The following is a 24,405-nucleotide window of genomic DNA, read 5'->3' as shown; positions in this document are numbered from 1 at the left end:
GTGCCTCTCGGCCTTTGACACCATGGAAGCTCCAGACCCTAAACTGAAAAAGCATTCATTTCACATTATATATGTTTTAACATACACGTATTATTTTTGTCCTGATTAAACAAATGATGATTGTATCATCTTAATTCTTAGGTAAACTAAAGTTGTCACAAGTAAGCTCACTCTTAATTGTTGCAGCTTACTTATAACATGGTTTGACATTTTTAAATGCCACACACACACACACACACACACACACACACACACACACACACACACACACACACACACACACACACACACACACACACACACACACACACATTTAATTCTCCCTGGTTTGCACTGTGAAGTCTGGTGACAAAGATAGAGGGACTGAGACATAGTGGGTTGCCAATGCTAATTTTTCCAGCATTTTCCAACCAATCACATGGCTGCCTCAGGATTTCCAAAGTCCTGGAGAGATTCCTTCGTCCCTGAGAGAGTTTACTGAGGCTGCAGATTAGCTTTGTTGAAATGATTAAGGTCACCTAAAAAACAAACCCAAAAAAAGTCTCTTTGGGACTCGACAGGATCTGTTGTTTTGCTCTGGGACACTTTGGGCAACTTTGGGGAGTTAGACAAGTTGTAGCAGGGCCTTCTATAAATCCTGCAAGTGCAACATAATTATACATAACATTAAACATGAACTGTTCATTTGATATCTTTCTGTCCCATCCCCCCTGGTCGCTTGTCCCTGGCATACATGCAGCTGGCGAGAAGCAGCAGCTCTGTGCAGTGCATCATGGGCACTGGCACGCAGGTCTGTCTGCCTCTGATCCCCTCAGTCTCATCACAGATGAACACGGCATACAGAGAGCCCAGAAGAGCTCCATGATCAGCGGCGTGACCTATATAACGGTGCTGCTGCTGCCTACCGCTGCCACCAGAGGGCCCCCACTCGCTGTGGAGCGTTACATAGCGTAGAGGCAGCTTTGCTTGCTCAAGCAATAGCATCTCACTGCACAGCAATATCATCCTAGCCTCATCAAAGGGGGCGTTATATTTGTGCCTGAAACTACAACACCACATGCACTACTTTCTAAGCTCGATCATTCAGAAAGTAACCCGTTACCTTTTATGCACACTAGAAGAAGAACAAAAGTAGAGTCAACAGCTGGTGACTTGATGAACAGATACTGACAGAGCGACTAAGTCTTCAAATCAGCACTCGATGTGTGGCCCAACGCAGAGCCTCAGAGCAAATATGATGGCTAATGTAATCGTCCCAGAGGCTGATTTAAGGTCACATTTGTTTGTCTGTTCATTAATGGCTAATGGTTGCATTTGGATTAGAACCCTGATCTCAGCCTTGGGGCGAGAGCACAATGATGACAGAGCATTTCTACAGTGCGTGCATGCTTGTGTGTGTGTTATTTCAGTCAAAATGTCACATTCATCTCCTCTCTAACCAGAGCAACTTGCTCAATCAACACAAAGCTCTGCGTGGGAGAGAGCAGAAATATGCACCTTAACTCCACTGAATACAATGAGGGTCTCAATACTCTGTGTGTGTGTGTGTGTGTGTGTGTGTGTGTGTGTGTGTGTGCTCAAGTGAATGCATGCCTGTATGCTTCAGCTCATGAGCATGTGAATTGTGCCCATGACAGAGGGAAGCTGATTGAAAGAATGAAGGTTGTAGTTGTGTGTGTGTGTGTGTCTGAGCCTCCTCTCTCGACCCAGGTCGCCCTGCCTGCTCCCTGTTTTGCACCACAATGGACTGGCGCTGCTTTTGTGTACTTTTATATGAGAATGGCAAAACAAAACAAGAATGGATGGAGTGGCTACATTTAGTGTTTCTATCCCACCACCCCGTTTACATTCCTCTGACTCTCTGCTGCCTTTAACTCTTATTCCTACTGAAAATGTGCAGTCTTGGGCTTGCTACAGACAAATAAAGGAATATTGAATATTGTCGTTTTATTGATGTGTGCCCTTCTTACATCCCCTAATGTCTTTTCTTTCTCTTTTTAGCTCCCTCTGTGCTCTCAGCGATCACCACCTTATGTTCAACTATGGAAGCTCATTTCTTTTACTTTATGCAAGATAGTTAACTTTCCTAATATTGTAAAAATTGTGCCAAATTTATTAACTTTTTGCAGCTGATTATAACAGTATAGTATGCATGACCTATTTTGCACTCTAATTGTTCTACAGGTAGGTCCAGAACTCACGTGAACAGTGGTACATGGGATCTAGACTTCAGGCAGCCATTGCATTAAACATAATTGTTTTTGATTAAAATTTTGTTAGTTTTTCAAATTATTTTTGAGTGTCTGAAATTGAGGGACTGTATATAAAATACAACTGCTGCAATGCATACATATTGTAACATAAAACTGCTTAAATTGAAGCTGAAAGCCTGCAGATGTCAGATGGTCTCAATTGCATGTTTTTCAATTGCTGGATAAATAAAAAATAAAAAGTCTCAATGAACATGTTACGCTTTTTTATTAACTAAGGATGACACTGCTTTCTTGGTCGGAGCATCGAGGCTCGTTGTTGCCTGACAACTGATACAGAAACCATGACGATGCATGAAACCACCTTCATCACGTTATTGACTACTGAGCTGAACGCCACAAAAGATCAGTTTTCTGCCACTGACGAGTCCCTGATTTCCTTGTAAAAGAGTAAAAGACTGTTTTTCATTTATATATGTGTAGTATTGCAACCATGCTCCAACCACAAGAGTCTGTTAAAGCCTCCCTGACTGCAACCCCTCCCCTTTTTGCTTGGTTTCTCTGGGACGAGCCTGACACTGCTTCCATACATAGAGACCCACTGTGCTTCACATTCTCATGAACACAAACATGCTTTTGTCTGCTCGTTCCTCTGTCTGCTGCCTCTCGCTCGCTCTTGCTCTGCCCGAGTGTTTGCATGTGAAAGCGCGAGCAGGAGGAAGAGCTGTCACTGAAATTATAATTACAAAGTCCAATAGCTCTGTCAGCTTATTTGCTGTGTGCACTGTCACTACACTTAATTGTTAAAGAGGCCTGCAGGCGATCTTGAACAAGAAAAACTGATTTCTGGAACAGAAAGCTAGACATAGGTTGTCTGACGGTATTTTTGTAATTAAAACTCAAGTTATATTGCGAATATATGGAAAGTAATTAGTGGCAAAGCATTTGAATGAGCAGCAAATCTAATTTGGCTGTAATCAACTATGCAAAGGGAAGATTTGGACTTGCAAAAGGAGGTTTGGAGCTTATGTTATTAAAAGTTACATTGCATTAATATTGTTTGTTATTACATGAATAGCTGAACATGTTGAGAACGCGTTGGATCAGTATCACTGCCAAGAAATCTGCCTGCCTTCACTTTTATGCTTACTAAGTCACTGCATTCAATTCCCCCGTTTCCAGACTGAGTTGAGCTAACCTAACTGGCTCCTGGCTCTGTATTTTTTCCGTGGACAGAAAAACAAGCCTATCACAGGAAATGCAAAACAATCATTTGAGGCATATAAACAAATTACAGGAGCAGTCTGAGATTATTCAGTAGACAGAGCGGATTATTTTACCCTATGGCTGTTCATGTGTGCAATCATCCAAACTAAGCAACTTTGAAAACACTGTGCAAAGGAGGCCCCGGAGCTTAGTCGTATCTAGTGACACAGGCTCTCTTATCCTGTATGCAGACATGTGTAGCTGAAAGTCCAGAGCGTTCAGCCGTCACTGAATTTTGCATGAATTTCAAAACGTTGCACCTTGTTTTGTTTCCAAGTGTCTGGAGAGTGCCGATGCACGCTGCAGCGTCCTAGAGCTGTAGAGAAGAAAGACTGAAAGCTGAGGCATGTCGTGAAGTGAAGCTCATCTACGATACCAGCAGACCAGCTGATCTCTGTGCTGATGACTCAGCTTATACCCTTCTACCCATCCAATTGGCAGATCTCATGCACGCCACCGGATGTAAGTTCCTTTAGAGTGTCTGTGCTGTGCCTGATGTGTGTTCTTTACTTATTTTATAGCCACAATTAAATTTAATTAAAGTCTGTTTCTATAGCGCCAAATCACAACATCAGTTGCCTCAAGGTGCTTTATAGGGTAAGGTAAAGACCCTACAATAATAGAGAGAAAACTCCAACAATCAGATGACCCTCCTATGAGTAAGCGCTTTGGCAACAGTGGGAAGGAAAAATGCTAAAAAAAACTTAAGAGGAAGAAGCCTCCAGCAGAACCAGGCTCATAGAGGGGAGGAAGGCAGGATAAGAAACACATTTTGGAAGAGAACCAAAGATTAATAATGATTAAATTCAATCACAGCGCACAATATAAATGGCCTCATATGGAAGGATTCATCTTTTAGCTATAGCAATGGACAAACTTGCAGTCAAGGATTTTTGGCAGCTGATGTCCCTTCTTGGTGTTTACTGAATCTATACAAAAACAATTCAAGCTACAGTTTGGTCCTGACTGCTCTCCCACAGCTCTCAGTGTGAATAGAAGCCAAGCAGCAAGGCTTCTTCCACTTCATTACGGTTAACTGTTAACCCCTTCTCCCTGCCCACCTCCCATAGTCTGCTGTGCAATCAGGTCATTATCCATTCAGACACAACATACTGCTCACCCACTACTACTGTTTCTCTTTCTACCCCCATAAATGTTCGACAACATGCGTGCGCACGATTTATCCTGGAGTAGACACAGCAGCAGCCGATCGGTATCTTGTACCAAAACACGAGGCAGCATGTGAGAAGACAAAGATAACGACTGATACAAACGCAGAAGACCATGAACTGAAAGCTGCTGCTATGATTTCCATTACAGGCCTAATTTTTTTCCTCTTTCTCTTTTTTACATTTGCTCCCTTTGTTTAGGACACACACACACACACACACACACACACACACACACACACACACACGTATACTGTATATGTATACCACAACCACCCAAACTCCATTCACCAATGACATCACCATGGAAACCAAGCCTGGCTTTGCCTTTAGGCCTGGAGACTGTTACCTAGCGACAGGGCCGAGACCCCCTCTCCCCCTCCTCTACTTCAACTCAGTTCCTACATTGAATGAATTTTTTTTTATAGTACCAATTCATAACGATGTCATTTATCCCAAGGCACTTTATATTGGAGGGTAAAGACCTTAAAATATTACAGAGAGACAAAGTCTCTTTCAGAATAAAAGCCCACAAAAACACAGGGGTGATCGACTTGTTAAGAAAAAAAAACCTTCAAAAGTTAACGTTTTAAAAGTTTCTTTTTTTAGTCCATTTGAAATACAGAAACAGCGACCAATACAATACAGGGGGGAAAAAGTAAGCACTATGCATTCAGACATACAAGTGAGCACAAAGAGATGAGGATGCTCATCTCTTGACTGTGACCTTGTGACAGTCATACGATCAATGGACATGGCACACACGTCTCCTGTGTGGCTCCTTGTATCAAAGGCAAATAAACACACACACACACACTCCATCCATCTCTCTTTCAAATACACACGCAGGCACAAACACAGCGCACACACAACTGTGCTGGACTTCAGCTTGGAGACAAGCCTTTAGATTTTACCATAGCAACCGAACCACAAGGATTGCAGCTCAAAATCTTTCTGACAGAGATCTGGAACAAGAAACAGACTCCGCTCTATGCAATTTATTCAAACTGTGCAACTGGTTTATCTTTGCCAGCACTCCATTTCCTCCCCCACCCCTGCTCTCCTGCTCCCTCACACAGATATTGCCTTTTGTCTTTATTGCTGTTAGTCCCCCTACATCTTCATCAGGTGTATGAATTGGTTACCCCTGTACAGAGTGTATTAATATTAAAATACTTCACATTCTTTCGTTTGTTTTTTTCTACTGAATGTTTTTTAATATGTTAACACTAATGAAATCGCGATGACTGCTGGTGTGTAAATGCTGCAATAAACTCACTGTTAGCTTGTGAGTTTGCCAGATGGTAATGAGTTTATGATACATCTCAAACCTTTGGGTTGCAAGTAATTAATATTGTCATTATAAAATAACGTGTCCGTTAGTTTCATGAGTCACTTGATCAAATATTTAAATTAAATTTTAACATGAATATTTAAATCTTTTGAATAAACCACAATGCCATTGATATTAGCTCAACCAGCTCATGGTCCATCGGTTTCCAGGTTCCTTGCAGCTTAAAATAACAAATGTGACCCCAGCTTTGAGCACAATTTGGGTAAAGACCCTGACTCCCAAGGCATAAGCTCACTGGCCTTTCAGAAAGATGAGCTCAAAGAAAATTATCGACACTTGCACATCAAAATCTCACAGATCCCAAACAGACATCCTGAACTAGTTTTTTATTAGTATGAGTCATATGAGTCAAGGCACTCTCAGGGCACTACGTGATACAGTCATGGTCTGTTTTCTATTGATTTGTATCTCAGAAGTTAGTTTTTCAGTTCATAAATGCTAAATCGTGTCCATAGAATAAAATAAAAAAAATCTATTTTACAGTTTTAAAAGGAGAAAACATTCACATTTGGAGGTTGGAGAGGTTGGTGGAAGACTGAGTCATTTCAGTGTTCACGCCAAGTTGAACGAGTCATACACATCACAGATTTTTACACATCATTTGTATTATTTTCAATCTGTTATTAATTCAAAACATCTTACATGCCTGCGAGTAGAAAAAGATTGTGGTTTGGTTAAATTCTTTTAAAGCTGTTTTCTTGGTTGCCATGATCGTGCATCTCTTTTTGTCTGAATATAAGTGCTGCAGACAATAAATATACGTCCCGTTAAAGTAGTTTACTCATGGTCATGGAGACTGCACAAAAAAAGCAACAATACTTGAACACAAACACACAGACAAATATTAGTCTGGGCTGACATGATATCAACTTCAGTTTAACTTGTTGGTGGCAATGCAGTAATTCTAATAATCACTTTGCTCTGCAACCATTCCTGCGCTGGAAAGTGTGGAGATCAGACCACCATCTATGCTCTGGGAAATCTGTTCAGCCACAAGATACACAGCTGCAGGTTACACACATGAGATATATGAAGTAAGTGAAGTAGTTCCACGTTTGTAGATGTTGTTACCTACACCAAGCCAAGAACTTGTTGTCTGCTAGTGTCAAATTCACTGTGCAGACATTACAGTCATCCAACTCTTGGCAACTCTTAGTTGATGTGAAAGATTACTTTTGAATATTAAGCTTTCATCTATCAACTAAATATGCTTCTGAAATTACGATACAGTACATTAGCATCTTTCTCTCCAGTTGTAACGTCTATGTTTGCAATTCTTAAGTTAGTTTCCCAAAGATCATATTGCAAAGTAGGTTGTCAGTCATTCCTTGTCAAACTTTAGGCCTCCAGACCAGTTGACGACAAGCTAGCAAGCATCAGCTGTTAAGCAGTATTGCCCAACTGAGAGTGGTTGCTGTGAGTCACAAGGTGAAATTAGTTGCAAAGCGATACACAATGCTGTACCAAAAACCTTGTCATCAATAGTTTGCATGGATGCCAAGGAGAAGGTCTGGCTTATAAACACCCACCAGCTACTTGTTAAATGGTAGTGAAACAGTGAAAGGTGCAACACAAGCTAGACACAGAGCCCGCTCACCTTCAAAGCTGCCTTTGAATGTGTGTTAGTTTCAGCTACAAGGGTTTCAGCTACTTTTACTTTGAAAGTAAAGATTTCCCATTTCCCTAACCATTATTGAGTATTTGCACATAAAATTGTGTTTTCCGCATAAACAATTGGTGTCTGCGGCAATTTGCTAGTGACCAAACCAAGGTCACAAGGAGGTTTTTTGTGTACCGCCCTCTTTATGACCTCCGGCAGCAGCAACCAGCAAACTCACCCACCCCTCAGAAACCTCTGGTCCCCTCCTAGAAACCAGAGTGGCAGGGACACAAATATAATAAAAAAAAAAAAATTAAATACTAATTGCTATCACTCATCTTATCATCTTGTTTTACTCAGGGAAGCAGAAGAGCTGGTTTCAGTCTTGTTCATTACCCTGACCTTCCAGGACCTCCCCTCATCTCTTTCTCTCTCTCAGGATTTTTTTCTACTTCACTCAGATGCACTGAGAGGCAGAGAGTAGGAGTCCCGCCCACTCTCCATCTTTAACTCTCTCATAAACAACTTCACAAAAATCTCTTCTGCGCTCCACGTAGAGCAGCGCCTATTCTGACAGAGCAACGGCTCTTATTCCAAAAATTATATAATTACATGACGTAATCTCTGTCTAATTTGAGCAATGCTACTTTAAAGCATACCAAGGTTTAAGTGAGCTTAAATGCATTTCTTTCATATTGTCTTTCCCTCTCTGTATATCTTGTTTGTTTGTTTTTTCCCACATATCTCAGTACAGTAAAGCATCTTCGGTCTCATATGAGCAGGAGGAGGTAAGGGATCAGGGAGTAGGAGGCAGAAGAGCTCACAGTTGCAGGTCACAGCAAATGTCCGCCTCCAAAATCTACATCTCAGGTCAGAAATCTCCCTCCCACCCAAAACAGATATAAATTAGCATCTCTGAGCACATAGCTAATTACTTTGTCTTTCAAGCATTTCACTTCAACCCACCTGCTTTGGTGTTGTTGTGTTTTTATTCTTATATATCTACACTCACTAACTATGGATTAAAATGTAAAAACATTAATAAAGAAATATGCAGAGGAATGTGGCCACAATTATTTTATCCGTTGTTTCCGGTGTACAAATTTGCACTCATTCTTATGTTGCCATTGGCATTTCCCAGTGCAAATCAACCTTATTTACTGAAGTGACGAAATACGTCACCAACAATAAGCAGGTGCTAAAGCATGCGCTCATTATTAGGCCTCACACACTGTTTACAATCAGTTTTGATTCTTGTGTTGCATTTATCAAGACAGGGTCCTGTGGGACTGTACAAGTTTAACATTATGTTCAAATATAATAGATGCAGTCATATGAACAAAAACAAAAATAAAAATAAGTACACCCGATGATTCAGCAGCATGTAGAACCACCTTTAGCCTGTCACACAGATGGAGCCACTCTTCTTTACAACAGTGCTTCACTTTCTTGAGGTTTGCTGGCATTTGTTTATGCAGGTCCTAATACAGCTTTTAAGTCAGGCTGAAGTTGGTTTTTGATCAGGCCACTGATTCTTTTCTGTTTCAGCCATTCTGTTGTAGATTTGCTGCTGTGCTTGGGATCATTGTCCTGATCACTGGGTCAATTTCAACCAGACAGATGGCCTCACATTTGCTTCTTGGATACTTTAATCTACAGAGATATTTATGGTCGGATGTGTGACTGAAAGGTGTCCAGGTCCAGTGGCTATAAAACAAGCCAAAACCATCACTCCTCCGCCATCATGCTCTACAGTTTGTGTTGATATGTTGTGTGTGCATTATGGCCAAATCTCCACTTTGGTCTCATCCTTCCAAAGGGCATTGTTCCAGAAGTCTTGTGGTTTGTTATCACGCATTTTTGCAAACCTAAGCAGAGCTGATGATCAGTTAGTTAAGTGCATTTGATTAGCAGCTACTTATGGTCTCAATTCTTGTGAAAGCAGGTTTTACATATGTATGAAAGATGTTTCCTCACAGGAGTGGAGTGATGAAGTCATTTTGAGTGGAGACAGAAACAAAGTAGCTTTTCTGTTTGTTTTAGTATTTTACTGGATGTGGTTTCTGGTATTTGTCATCACCAGTGGTGCCTGCAGAAGCTTTTTAGTAGGGATGGCACAAAAAACACCCCAAAAACTCAGCTATTCTCCTATGTTGTAATAGTGAATCTTGAAAACTATCGATTCTCATTTTAGAATTAATATTAATATCTTATGTACAAGATATACAAAGCCTACTTTATTCTCCTTTTTTGACTTTAATCGAGACTATTATTAACAAAATAAACATAATGTTCTATTTAACATCATTTAAACATAAAGCAATTTGTTGTTTATTGAGTGAGCAGATTTACAATTTGAATTTAGTAACCGCAGGAGACACCCCCTGATGTCCATGAGAGCGAATGCAAGATTAAGATCGGATGCGGTAACTACATCCATCTTTTACATTCAGTCTTACATTTACAGATAAACTATTGTCTGCCTGCAAGAAACTATTACAGTGAGAGACAGGACTAAGCACAACAAGAAAAAAAAAAAGAGCTCCCGAAATCAGCAAAAATGACTTTAAAGAAAACCAAGGCTGACAAACTGGGCAGCTGAGAGTTCATGTCAGTGGTTACACCTGCTTTTACTGCAGTCATGGCCATGCCAACAAAACTTTGTGGCACGGAGAGCTCCAGAACATGCCTTTTTCTCTTTATAAAAACATATATACATATAAACATCCGAAAACATAAAGAAATCAGACACAAAATACTGAGTATACAAAAAAACCCCCGTCATTATACAGCTTCGTGATTGGAAAGGAAGGCTGCCACTTTATAGCCAACATGACTGTTATGAATCACATAAATACAAACCTAATGACCTGTCTTAAACTTGCTCAAAAAGTTACTCAGGAAGTAACTACAAAGAATGTGCCAGCACACAATAAAAGTCTCATGCTGTAAAGCCTCTATGACCCACTGCAGAATTTCTATGGCGAGTAAGAAGTCAGAAATTGATCAGTGTTCGATGCCACAGGCATTAAACTGAGCCAGTCTGCCTCTCTACATGTTTCTTATCCAATATTAAACAACAAACGGCCGTCCCCGGCAGATGGCAATCAAATAAGGAGGAAAAGCTGTCCGGTCACTGCAGGGATCAACCAGCGTTCGCTTCGCATCGCCATGCAACAGCTTGATCCACCGCTGCTACACTGCAGCATCCTGTTGAGCTACAGAATGATACCGTACTGTTAACACGCGGCTGTTCCTCCCTTTTTTCATTTTTACTGAGGTAGTTGTGGGCAACTTTAGTAGTAATTCTCCAACTGTGCTCATTTTGGTTCCTGTTTGATCAAACAGTTGTTGCAAAGCTACTGTTTCCAGTGTTTCCCAATCAGTAATGAACATATGAGCCACATGTTGCAACATGGAGATATTAAGAAAAATGGCTGATGATCAGATGGGTGACACACTGGTAATTCTTTTGTATAGATATCCAATTTCATCACCTTCTTCATAATCCCAGCTACTGTCTAAATGATAGCTAAGTATTTACTGAAGCAGAAACAGATTTACCTTTGAAGTTAAAGTGCTTGTAAAGGGTCTCAGAACTAGGGGTGGGCGATATAAACGATATACGATAGAAACAATATAAATTTGGCCAACGATAGAGATTTTGACTATACCTATCACACTCTATCGCACTCTATCGCAATAGCGCATGTTGATGATGTCATCAAGCTGCGCCTGTTTTGGTCAAAAGCATTGCAGCGGCTACAACCATTATCATCTGCAAATTACCGTCATAGCAAAGAGATGAAGCACTTTTGAAATATGGGGAAAGCCAAAAACTGCGCTTCCTCCACTTCCGTAACATTGATTCATTAATGTTGAATTCTCTCTCTATTCCCGTGTTGTTGCAGTATATTAATAACTAACCTGGTATTGTGGATGAATAATCTCAGTTGTTCTCCTGACTGAAGTTTGGCCCGTGTATAGCATCCTGCTATGTGATTGCATTTGTCCCTGACCACCAGAATCCCTCATGTTAACTTTTATTGAGTGGAAAAAAAGTTGGCGTTCATCCTCCAGCTTCACTGTGCTAATGTTATGCTAACATAGCTGTGTCGCTAGCAATCACGTAGCACAACATTATATACCAGTAGAGCTGGGCCATAGAACTATAACGATATGTATTGCGAAATAACTTTTTCTCGATAGAAAAATGAAACTATTGCGATAGACCTCATCTGTCTCTCTCTTCCTCTCTTATAAAAAAAATGAATAGCCAATACAAATTAAGCAGCACAGAGCCGAACCAATCACAGCCGCAGCGTCACGTCACGTAACTTGTTACATGCAGCTCAAGTGCCAAGCCGCACATGTGTATTTGTTTGGGAAACAGCCACCCGCCGTGCGGCCGGGTAATGGAGGAAATGAGTGTGCTGACTAGAGAAAAATCAACCGAGAGCGTGACCGAAGGTTACCGAAGAGAAAACAGATGACGGTTCAACATCTCTGGCAACATCTCTTCGACATTGTCGAAAGGAAAGGCCAGAGAAGTTCCGCAGTGTGGAGGTATTTCGGCTATTTGAAGTCTGACAAAAAACGGAGTAACGCGCACTGTAAATTGTGCCGAAAGCATGTTCCCACAAAATCTGGATATACAACAAACCTTTTTTATCAACTGAAGCAGTGTCACCCACTAGAGCACGCTCAATCTCTGACTGAAAGCACTAATTCATCATCGAAAACAACCAGGGGAATCCCTGCGAAGCAGCAACAGTCAATTGAGTTGGCTTTCTCCAGCGTCTTACCATATGACAAAAAAGCTAAGAGACATAGCAACATAATGAATGCCATAGCCTACTGTCTTGCTAAAGACATGCTACCAATAAACACGGTCGACAATGAAGGATTCAAGCAGCTAATTAAGGTAATGGATCCTCGTTACCAACTCCTTGGACATAAACATTTCTCTCAGACAGCACTTCCAAAGCAATATTAAATAAGTTAGTCAATTTTGTCTCTTCTTCTGTAAAACAAACTAAGATTTATTTTTAGAATTAATAATTGCCTTTTGTGTAGTTTGCAATATTTGCCTTTATTTATCTGAAAAAGTCTCATGTTCCTTGACCTCTTAAGCCCCAAGCCTACCTGATCTCCTGCTTTTTGCCCCCGTATCAGGGGGCGTTGGGGCTTAAGAGGTTAAGTACATCTACCCCGTTGAACTTATTACGGGAAATAAATATTTAAATCAAAACAAGCTGCTGATTATTTTACATTTTACTTGTGAGCAATGGCACATTTAAATCTTACAAATATAGTTATTTGGCTTATATCGTGATATATATCATTATCGCCTGAAATGAAAAAAAAACATATCGTGATATGAAAAAATCTTATATCGCCCAGCTCTATATACCAGGTAGTCCAACTTCAGTAACCCTGCAAACGCCACTGCTGTTTAGTTTTCTGTCTTCATTTATGTTGGAAGTGGTAGCAGAGCTGTACGTTTTAATTAGTTTCAAAAATCTCTCAGTCAGAACATGGTATGTCATGTTTAGGTGGAAACTAGCGAGCTAACTTCCTGTTAACTTGTAACTCTGTTAAATTGAATAAATTCTGTTTTCATGGATGCCTGGATGTTAAACTTAATTGTTACACCCGATAAAGCAGCAATGCTGATGATTTAATTTCAAGATGAAAGAATTTAGACCGTTTTTAACTCTTAGTGTTCGTTTGACTTTGGGACCTGAAGTGGACGGAGTTTTGGACCCAGATTACTCCGCGAAGCTCCTCACTACGGCAGCCATAATGCTCTGACAATCCATCAAGCAGTGCGGCTTACCAAAGTTGTACTAAAACATTTTTTAACAGATTTCTGCACGCAGAAATCGGTTCGAGGTCAGTAAGCACAACCAGAATTCATACATAAAGCACACTCTTGATTTTTGAGAAAATTAAAGGATTTTAAGTGTGCCTTATAGTGTGGAAAATACGTTATACAGAAGAAAAGAATATATCGTGATATATATCGTTACCGCACATGCTTCAAATTATACCGCAATATGGATTTTAGGCCATATCGCCCAGCCCTACTCAGAACTTTAATCCCACAACCTGACAACATGTATTCTGTGGTTAATACATGTGTGCTATCTGTTCTGTCTGACTGAGGATACATAAGCCATGCCGATTCATGACTTTTGCATATGTCAAAGCACAAGTGCATTAGCACACAATGTAAGGTTAACTTGCCAGGTGCCAAATGGCTGATATTATTTCTATGCAACTATCCACTGACAGACTTTGCAGACTGGTCGCTCCAGTTAACTGAAGCTACACTTACTATAGCATGGCCCATGTATATGTACCACAGTTAAACTGCAATGATGTTACGAGATATTCTTCAACCTGCTTTAAAAAAATCACAACAGAGATATGGGTATCATTTTAAACCTAATACCAGCTATATGTACTCAACTGTATAGATAACTAAATTAATATTAAGTAAAATATTTTTTTACAATTAGTACAATAATACGTGTGCAAAGTTCAATATTTATTCAGGTTAAAGTATATCTCTTGAGTAAAACGTCCGAGCTCTGGTAATGTGCCTTTAAAGTCAGCCAATATACATTTTGCTGACATGGATTCTGATCACATTTCAAATATGAAATGGATTCAGTAATGGACATATGTTTTATTCATAGCAGACACTGTAAGATAACAGTCTAATGGTGAAGCACCCTGTGTCTCTTAATCCTATTAAAAACTGATTTTTCCTCTTTTCGAAAAGGAAAGCAGATTTTAAACCAAGATGACATTTATGTGGCTTCTACAGAGATCATTTTTTATGGCCAAGAGTGGCACTGCCAACTGACACACACACACACACGAACACGCACACACACACAAACACACACAAACACACACACCTTAAATTAAAATACAATCCTTCCACTGAAAGGTCAAACACAATGCTCCAAGGTTGTGCCATCCATCCCCTTTCCACACCCACATCGTTCTCACCCATCTCTGATTCTTTCTCTGTCCTTGTCTCAGTTTCTCTGTCCTTCGTTGCCACTCTGCCCTTACTTTTCACTTAGCGACTACATACTTTTTTAGGCCTCCAAGTGCTCTTTATGGCACAGACACATGATAGTCTTTGAAGTCGTCACCATCACAGGAGCGTCTTGCTGCCAGGAAACATTAGAATTGATTTCTGACCGTTAATCTTACTTTGATGTCTCTTTTGCTGGGAACATTGCCCATGTACCTCACCAAATAAAACACCTCGTGCACACCATCACTCATGTCTGATCCGTCCTTCAAACACTTGGCTCGTTTGTTTTTTCTCATCTTGTGCGAGTCCAACTGTTTCTCTCTCAGATGTCCTGTTTGTTTTTGCGTGCTTTGGAGCGAATCCCACCACTTCAACACAAGATTAAGCATCCTCTGGTCAGTCATATTCCCTCATTGCACTCTCACCACTCACAACACAGGCTTGGACAGTGAAAACAGGGATGCAGAACTGAAAACGAAGAACGCAAAGACTGATAATGTGAATGGAATTATTGGATGAGAGCGGTAAAAATAAAGAAGGATAGAGAAAAAAGAAGAACACTCGCTTCTCTTCCTCACAGACGGCCTCATGTCCAATGAGGCAGCGGGCACTGCCAGCACTTATCAGTTCAAAAGCCCAGAGCAAGAGAGATGGAGAAAGAAGGGGAGAGAAATGGAGGAAAGGAGGAAGCACTAATCTGGAGAGAAGCAGTGAAGCGCCAGAGAATATAGGCCACTGGCCCATTTTCATTGAGGAGAAAAAAAGATTTGCCGAGTGTATAAATAGCACAGCTGATTTCAATATCTTTTTTTAAACAGTCCGTCAGTTTGTCTTAATGTTTTAACTACCCTTTTCTCACTGATATAAGTTGGTGAATCCACCTGCACTGAGTATTTCTTCTTCAGTCACCTTACTCACTCACTGTGTTAGTAGACCTCTCTGCATTGAATCATACGTGTTATTAATCTCTGTCTCTCTTCCACAGCATGTGTTTCATCCTGTTTTCCTTCTCTCACCCCAACCGGTCGCAGCAGATGGCCGCTCCTCCCTGAGCCTGGTTCTGCTGGAGGTTTCTTCCTGTTAAAAGGGAGTTTTTCCTTCCCACTGTCGCCAAAGTGCTTGCTCATAGGGGGTCATATGATTGTTGGGTTTTTCTCTGTATGTATTATTGTAGGGTCTACCTTACAATATGAAGGGCTTTGGGGTGACTGTTGTTGTTATATAAATAAAATTGAAATGAATTGAATTGAGACCTGAAGATGATTTTGAACACGTTGTCTTAATTTCAACAAAAATCCTCAGCATTTTTAGGTGGCTTGTGAGGCAGGTAGGTCTCAAAATCTTAGGCATTTCCCAGATGCTAGGTTTTTTCTACATTTGATACAACATGGTTGATGGATTAGAATGAGTGTCAATAACTTCTCAGCTGATGTGGTTGGTAAAATGTTGCAAATAGGTTCGACATGAGAAGCACTGAGCTGTTTTGTAAGAGAAAAAAATGAATTTATAATTTAAAAACCACACGTCTAGCTGTGAGCCTGGCATTGCAGTGTTTTAATTTATCTGTAAAAAAAAAAAAAAAAGCAGATCTTGGTTTTTAGGCATGAGGTAGACAATATAACAGATGTAAGTAAGGCCAAAATATATAGCATATATTCTAGCAAAGTCTGTGGAAAAAAAGGCCCTTAAGTCTCTCGCTCAGTGACGCCAGAAAACAATTTCTTGGTCTCAATTGAAAGTTTTTGAGTATATAGAATTAAACATGAAGTTTTGTAAACTAAGGTCATTAATAAGAGTCAGAAAGAAGGACAAAACAGGGAATGATCACTGGCTACCAGCTGATAAGTGTCTCAGTCACACCTGCTCCCCTTCCTTTATCACATACTACCAATGAGTGACGTCCTGGTGGCCATGTACATCTTTTATTTTGTCTCTTCAAGTCAACATAGACAAAAAAACCCCTGAAAATATGAATGGAAGCTGACTCACAAACTCTTGAATGGTGAGATTGTTACTGTCAAGAAAAATAAAGTCCACTCTCAGCCTTGCATTAAATCCTCAGCTGTTAAGGTTACCACGCAACTGGTCTGTATGTGTTAAAGCCAACAGATTTGATAAAAAATGAGGAAATTGAATCTACAGTGCGCCTCAGAGAACACATTCTCTGATTAAACTGTCTTGCAAAATCAAACCTTCAAACAACAACATGTCCAACCTGAATGAGACTTCATGACGAGAAGAATATGAAGCTGATTAAAGCCTTTTGCTTCCTGGCCTGATGGTTAAATCTGCTGGAGTGTTATTAAACCTGCTATGTAAAAAAACAAATCTAACAACAACATTTTACACCCGTTTCCTGGAAGATCTCCTTCCACCTAGCATTTCACCTTTAATAACGGTAATAGGATTAAGAAAGAAGGAGCTTTATTAGTTGTCTGGGCTGGATTGTGCTGAAGTCTAATGAGTCAGTTCCCCGAAAATGCAAATGAAAAAGTATTTAAACTAAATATAGTTTTGGTTTTTCTTTGCCCAGATCAACTGACTTTTTGTTCGTGTCATCCACAACCCTCAAAAATTTCATCTAATACTCCTTAAATAATCCTCTGTTTACTCTGGATAATCCAAAGGGATCACTCCAAACCGTTATTTTGATTTCCCTCTCTCTCTCACTCACTCACTCACTCACTCACACACGTATAAATTTTTTCACAAAATTTGCACAAACTGATTAAGCTTCACAGAAAATCTAATTTTGCTTCCAGTATTATGATTTACTTCTTAACCCTTTAAGACCTACCATAGAACCAAGTCCGCCAGAGCTTATATTATATTTTTACATGTTGTAGTGCCATTTTTGGGAGCATTTCAAGTCTCTATACATCAATACAACCATTATAGCCTAAATTTTAATAATATGTATGCATTAAGTGCATAGTAATTACATACATTGCAAAAAAGTGCAATAAACTACAAAAAAATTGAAAATCGTTTTTGTTTTTTTAACATATATTTCTAGTTAGAGAAATTTAAGAGGCTTATCCATCAAAACTGTAAATACAAAAAAGTTGCACAAAATAGTTTCCAACCACAGGAAATTTATTTTGAGTGTCTTCATAGTTTTATTTCTGAAATACACCAATTTTTATACACTGCAGGAAAAACGAAAATAAATGTTATAGTGCAAATTTGCAAAAAAGCAGCATATGCATCAAAATAAACTATTTCCAGCAGTGCAATTTTAGTTCTAAGCATACCGGGAACTATACGGAAAGTCATAAAGTCAAACATAACTTTTAAAAACACCAGTATAAGCTCATGAGGCCCTGATGGTAAAAAACTACATTTCCGCAAAAATGACATCACTTCCGGTTTTGGGCAGGTCATGGTGGACATGCGATAGTTCGTGCTGACATCTATTTCAACGTAGGAAGTGTTACAAACAGCTGATCGGATCGGCAAAGCCTGTTTCTGGAATATTATGTTTTTGTTGCTGCAAGTGCTTTTTATGCAGTTTTTGCAAAGCTATATGTGAAAGGAAACTGTGACCTAGGACAAGCTGATGGCATAAGATGTAAGTACAACTCCTGGTTTCATATGCAAAAAAATTTATTGCACTAGCTTACACGGTTGCAGTGCTACCGGGATTTTAAAGTAGTTGCGCAAAACGGAGCGTGCCCGCTCTGACCGGTTTTAAAGGGTTAACAACACAAAAATTTGCACTTTAGCATGCGTGCTAAGGCTGAACACAACAATTTATCAAAAGCATCCAAACAAAAATCCTTGAACTTTTTTATCCATGTGCAACACGACATTGTACATTTTGAATGTACACAAATTTGCATTTGTATCTACACGTATGCATTTATATATTCATATGTATGTTGGTGTTTTTACTTCCTATTCTTCTACAGAAGAACAGCACTAGAGAGAGTCTGAGTGGGCAGAACCAACAATCAAGCCTCCCAAGTGACACACACACACTCTGTGGGCACTGTGTGGATGTGTCCTGCATACAGATACTCCTTATTTTTTGGCTCAAGATTGCGTAAAGCCACAGGGTGAAGGTCACCAAACTGAAAAGCACAGGAGACAAATAAACTGAGTTTTTGGTGAGTGAATACTGGGAGAAATTCAGAATGTGAAAATGTGAGAATTGCTGCATGCAGCTGCATTTGTTGTTCACTGGTAAAAGAGACTGACCAGATGATGTTTTCTCAAACATATACACTGGTAAGTGTACGCATGCAAACCTAATGATAGCAAATGCATACATGCAGACATACACAGCATTGTCACAGCACCATATCTGTGAGTGAGGAAATAATTACAGCAGACTGAAAGAAATCTATTGCCACCTTTCAAGAAGTGTCAGAGATGCAAGAGTTAAAGCGGTCTGAGGCTTTCAGATGAATGCGAAAACAAGGCATCTCAAAGAGTTCAAGACAGTGTGTTGTGTGCTGCAGAGACCTGGCTTGGACTGACCAGCTTTACTTCCTGCCGTCACCATGGACACACTTCCTGGCCCTGGGTTTGGTGCAATGGAAAAAGAAAACAACTGCCGCCAAGGGAGAATGCAGACAGAAAAATAAAGAAGGAAAGAATGATGAAGAGAGTGAAAATAGGAGAGTAGAAAAGACATAGGGAGGACAAAAAGAAGAAAAAGCAGCTGCTGGACTTCTCATCGGAATTAAAACTGGAGTTAATCCCATATGTTTGTTCAGTGTCTTCTATTTCCCACCGGCTTGTTTTTTTATGAGGACATATGAAGAAGGCGGATCTCGGACCACGCTTGTCACACTGCACTGATGAAGATGCTTCAAAAACATCCAAAGGCACAAGTTTAGGTAGAACATAAGACTTTGAGTGGTAGCAGATTATTTTTAGATAAAGACTGGAAATGAACCTTTAATTCTGTGCAGAGGAAACCATCTTACATGATATACAGTCTTTTAAAGCCCCCTTTTTACTGCAGGCAATACTGTATTTCAACAGCTTGTATAAAGTGATCGACACTGCTGTAAAACAGTTGGATGACATATAATATAGACCAGCTTCTATTCATCAGGCCTCTGGTACATGTGCTACAGACAGTGTGCAGATTGTTTGTGAAGAATGGAGTTGTATAGAGTCTGCTAGACATACACTGTGATGGTTTCTAAATTGCTGCATGCATCTTTTTCTGTCTTGTTTTAAAAAAAAGTAGAAAAGGATGTGTATTGGACATCACATAGATCAATAATGAAGTTCAGTACCAAGTTGAAGTGCATCAACAATCAAATGGTAATAAAATTTAAATCCCGACAGCCTAGTGAAATGAGAAACAGAAGTCTATTTTTAATCTCTCTCTCTCATCTGAGATTGTTAGTCGTCACGCTGGAGTAAAAACATGTGACAGACATATAAGTTACAACAACTATACCAGCAAGTTACAGATATTGTCTATAGTTGTCCATCCATCAATTTTGTCGCTTCACCAGTTCATGACCTCGGGGGGAGATCTGGAAACCCTCATTGGACAGGTTGCTAGTCTTTTGCAGGGCAAAGACAGACAACTATTCACGCTCACATCCATACACACACAATTTTGAATTGCCAATGAACCAAAGATGCATGTATTTGGACTGTGGGAAGAAGCCAGATTACCGGGAAGTAACCCAAGTGGGCTAACCTTTATCACAACATGCAAACTCCACACAGAACGGCCCCAGCCAACTATTATTTTCCCTGCTGTGTTAAAATTCACAAGATTAACCAAAAGGTTAAGTGCTAGAAAGTCAGATTATAAATCCACAATGAGTCTGACAAACTGTGAGTAAGAGCTTTTCCATCCATCAGCTACAACCTGAATGCTAACAGCGTTTTATTGTACGTGCATCACCATCCAACCCCTCCAGGGTGGTCAGGAGTCACAGAAAGAAAAAACAGAGTGAGAGAGAGAGAAAGAGGGAGTGCTCCTTCCCGTCAAGGGAGCTGCCTTCCACTTAATCTAAATTCTAAATGGCAAACGTTTCATTGTGGCTGCAGGGAAAGACCAGATGGCCATGACTAAAACCAGAAAGAGAGAGACCAAAAAAAGATGTGGTATGAAGACATGCAAAAAGAGATACAGCCAGTAGGAGTCAACAAGAAATGAAGATGGACGAGATGAGGTAAAGGTAATAATCAGAGCATCTGCAGAAATACCAAGAGTGAATTATCGAGTCCCCACGATCACACAAAGGCACAGCTGTGCTACTTCGAACCAAAGTCAAGACGTACCTCATGACCCAGTGACCCTGCTGCAGGCAGCAGTCATCCAAGCACGGCGACAAAAGCACGATCTCACACGACACACCGCCACAATGCTGAGCCGCCGTCAGCTCTAATACTCTAATCCATTAAAACCCTGCTTCCATGTGGCTGAGCTACCTTAAGCAAGTCAGTTACCTTCAGCACCCCATAAGTCGGCACAGTCAACAGTCATTACAAGCCGTTTATGCTTTAGTGTGGTTCTAAGCTGCCGGAAGAGCTGGTAGTAGTGTCATTTTCTTTTGTTGGGTGTGTTGTTAACTGCACCTGTCAGAAGCATTATTCTGAACAGGGCTCCTCTGCTTCGGAATATAAATTCTGGTGCTAGCTTTTATATAAAAAATAAAATAAAATAATGATAATTCAAGTTAGCTTGCTTTAGTTTAGCATAAAAATAGGGACAATATATTAACTGTTATATGTTATGTGTTTTTCTTATACATTTCTGTATGAATAACATAAGAAAACAACAAAAAAAAAAACCACCTACTGGTATATATAGGGTATATCGGTGGTATCTTCTCTTGAAACTTAAACTCTTAAACCAAGAAAACAGATAAATGATAAATCAAAATGTAAAAAACGGAAAACAAATCAGGTTTGAGGTTTAAAATAGATTTTTACGTCCATTTTGTCACAGGTTTGATAAAAAAAAGCTACTTACGCCTGACAGCGAGAAAGCTCAGCATCTACTAAAAGAATCAAGGAGGCGCTAAATATTAGCAAAACAAACCACTGTAGATGTAATTTGGCTCTTCTGTTGCATGCGATCAGTGGACTTGACAGACATTATCATTTGAAAATTATTAACATAATTGCGCACATAATGACCTGCATAATGTCATTGGGCTGAGACTCTGTTAGCTGCAGCCAAAGTATGCTAATGGTTTATCATCATCATCTGTTCAGCGAAGCTGGTTTGGAGACGAAGGGGCATTTTGTTTTGCTAATTTCCCGTTCTGTTGACGGTACCAGACAAATCGTCTCTAGTGGAATATTTATTCAAATGGGACCATTAATAGAGCCATTCTCCATATGCAAGATTCAAATTGCATTCACAGGTTTGCTTACATAAAAATACTGAATCTGTCATATGATAATTATGTTTTCTTTATAAAAGCAAATGCAGTGACAAGTCTGTTGACAGAGTTTGAAAATCTGTGCATAATTTGGTGTAGTTTTATGGATCTTTTCATTAATGCAAAGAAGCGCCACGTCAAAGCACATTTTTTTAGAAGTATATAATCAAAGTTGCAGTATGTGAACAAAAGTATTAGGCAACACCTCTTAATTTATTCAACTGCATTTTATTTTATTTTATTAATATAGCACCAAATCACAACAACGGTCCCTTCAGAATGCTTTATATTGTAATGTAAAGACCCTACAGCAGGGGTCTGCAACCTTTTACACCCAAAGAGCCACTTGGACCCGGTTTCCACGCAAAAGAAAACACTGGGAGCCGCAAATACTTTTTGACGTCTAAAATGAAGATAACACTGCATATATTGTTTTTTACCTTTATGCTTTGTGTGAACAACTAAAGTAAGTAAGTAAAGTTTATTTATTTAGCGCTTTTCACAGACAGGCAGTCACAAAGCGCTGTACACAAATATTAAAATAAACAATACAATCAATAGACATTATACACAATGTAAAAGATCAAATGTAAATAATGTAAAGAATATAAAATACGTAGATCAACAAAAGGCTTGTTTGAAAAGAAAAGTTTTTAACTGCTTTTTAAAAGAATCCACAGAGCAACTGTGTTGCTTATGCTACAGAGAAGCTACAGAGAAAATTACATTTTATTTATGTAATTAACACATTTTGAACTCTTAAAGAAATATAACCAAAGGAAAGACACCCAGCTGAACTAAAATGATCCATGTAGCAAACAAAAACTGTTGTGAACTGCCACCCTTATATCGCCTTTGGGTTTTTGGAGCCTTGACCTGACTTTTAAAAAATAATTGGAAAAAAAGCACTATGCTGCTAAAAAAAATAGATATTTGCAAAATTCTGCCTAAATATGTATTTTACCTGCTTAATGTGTGTGGCGGAGCGTGGTCTGCAGTGCCGCTGCAGGGGAGTCGGACGCACCAGAGCGGCACCCGCAATCACGCCTCGCCACCTTAAAGTCTGTGCTCTCTCTGCTGTTGTGTTGTCGGGCTGTGAGCTGAAAAGCTACAGCCGGCTGTATGCGTACAGCAACCGTGTGTGAAATGTGTCAATAAAGAGCTGAAAAGCATGTTCATGCAAACATCGTCGGGTCTGCCGTGATATGTTAACAATGGGACTTCTGCTCCTGAACCTCTGCACACAGCATCTGCAAATCGGGGCTGTACGAAGTCACTTTCACCTTTACGCAGGACTGTAAGCTTTCATCTGTGAGGCGTGAGCAGTGTTTGTTTTTAACATAGTTCACAGTGGAGAACAGCTGCTGACATAATGTGGATCCGAAGATCCATAACTGGCCTACCTGGGGTCGAAAGTCTCGATAAATGCACGGCGTTTCGGCGGGTACACCGGCTTCCGCGAGTGTGACGCTTATTTTGAGCGATGAAAAAAATAATAAGATATAATTTTATTTTTATATTTCAATATCACAATAATCTTCCAATTTAGAACTACAAGTTAAAAAAAGAACTAAACACAAATAAAATACACTTCAGCTAAATACTTCTAATTTATTTTCCCAAACCACCCAGAGCCGCAGTATAAGGACAAAAGAGCCGCATTCGGCTCCAGAGCCGCAGGTTGCCAACCCCTGCCCTACAGTAATACATAGAAGATGTAAAGAATCAAACAACGCTCCTGTTGAGCAAGCAGTTGGGAAGGAAAAAAAATCCTTTTATCAAAAAGAAAGCCATCTGCCGTGACCAGTTGGGGGGATGGGAGGAAGTTGGGTGTTTTCAGTCCCATTGCCACAGGTGTATAAAGTGAAGCAACCTAGCCATGCAGGTCTGCCTTTACAAACATTTGTGAAAGAATGAGCTCCACTAACATCAGCACAACAACTGTGCACCGGGAGCTTCGTGACATGAGTTTCAATGGCCGAGCAGTTCCTGTAGGGCTAATGTGTAGGTGGTCCAGTACTGCGATCCATATAGTGTAGTAAACAAGACTAAGAATATGGCATATGTTCAATGCCAGCTAATTTTTTGACATTTCTGACAGTTTTCAGCATTTATTAGTACATTATATTATATTGAGACAGCTCTTTATAGGTTATAAAAACGTCATACCTACAACCTTCCGAGTGCCAATGACTTACAAATCCAGCAACATAAAAACAAATGAATGAACAAATTTGAGTCATATAAGACAGAAAATCAGAACAGCTTCATTTCTGAGAAGCTTGAAATAATAAATATTTGTTCAATTAACTAATAATCATCACTTTGATGTCAGTTTACTTACTTTACTGTTACTGATTGCATAACAATAGAAGCCTTTGT

The 24,405-nt window shown here is 39.7% G+C and overlaps 2 protein-coding genes across 3 annotated transcripts in view; both read right to left on the bottom strand.

Annotated features, from left to right (window-relative positions):
* The window catches only part of pea15 (proliferation and apoptosis adaptor protein 15), a 59,948-nt gene that overhangs the window by 4,920 nt on the left and 30,623 nt on the right, over window positions 1-24,405 (bottom strand). The window lies entirely within an intron of this gene.
* The window catches only part of LOC146522408 (uncharacterized), a 45,174-nt gene continuing 21,005 nt past the window's right edge, over window positions 237-24,405 (bottom strand). The window contains exons 2-3 of one of the 2 annotated variants that reach the window (XR_014871643.1): window positions 6,835-24,405; window positions 237-6,720 (exon numbers count right to left, since the gene is read on the bottom strand). The exon at window positions 6,835-24,405 is cut by the window's right edge and continues 18,608 nt beyond it. The gene's annotated coding sequence lies outside the window, so the exon portion shown is untranslated. The other variant, XM_085146707.1, reaches the window with a different exon arrangement.

Source organism: Neolamprologus multifasciatus, chromosome 3 (assembly GCF_963576455.1).
Source record: "Neolamprologus multifasciatus chromosome 3, fNeoMul1.2, whole genome shotgun sequence".
In the NCBI taxonomy this organism is placed as follows: Eukaryota; Metazoa; Chordata; class Actinopteri; order Cichliformes; family Cichlidae; genus Neolamprologus; species Neolamprologus multifasciatus.
The sequence above is the reverse complement of the archived record's forward strand: the minus strand, read 5'-3'. Positions and strand labels throughout refer to the sequence as shown.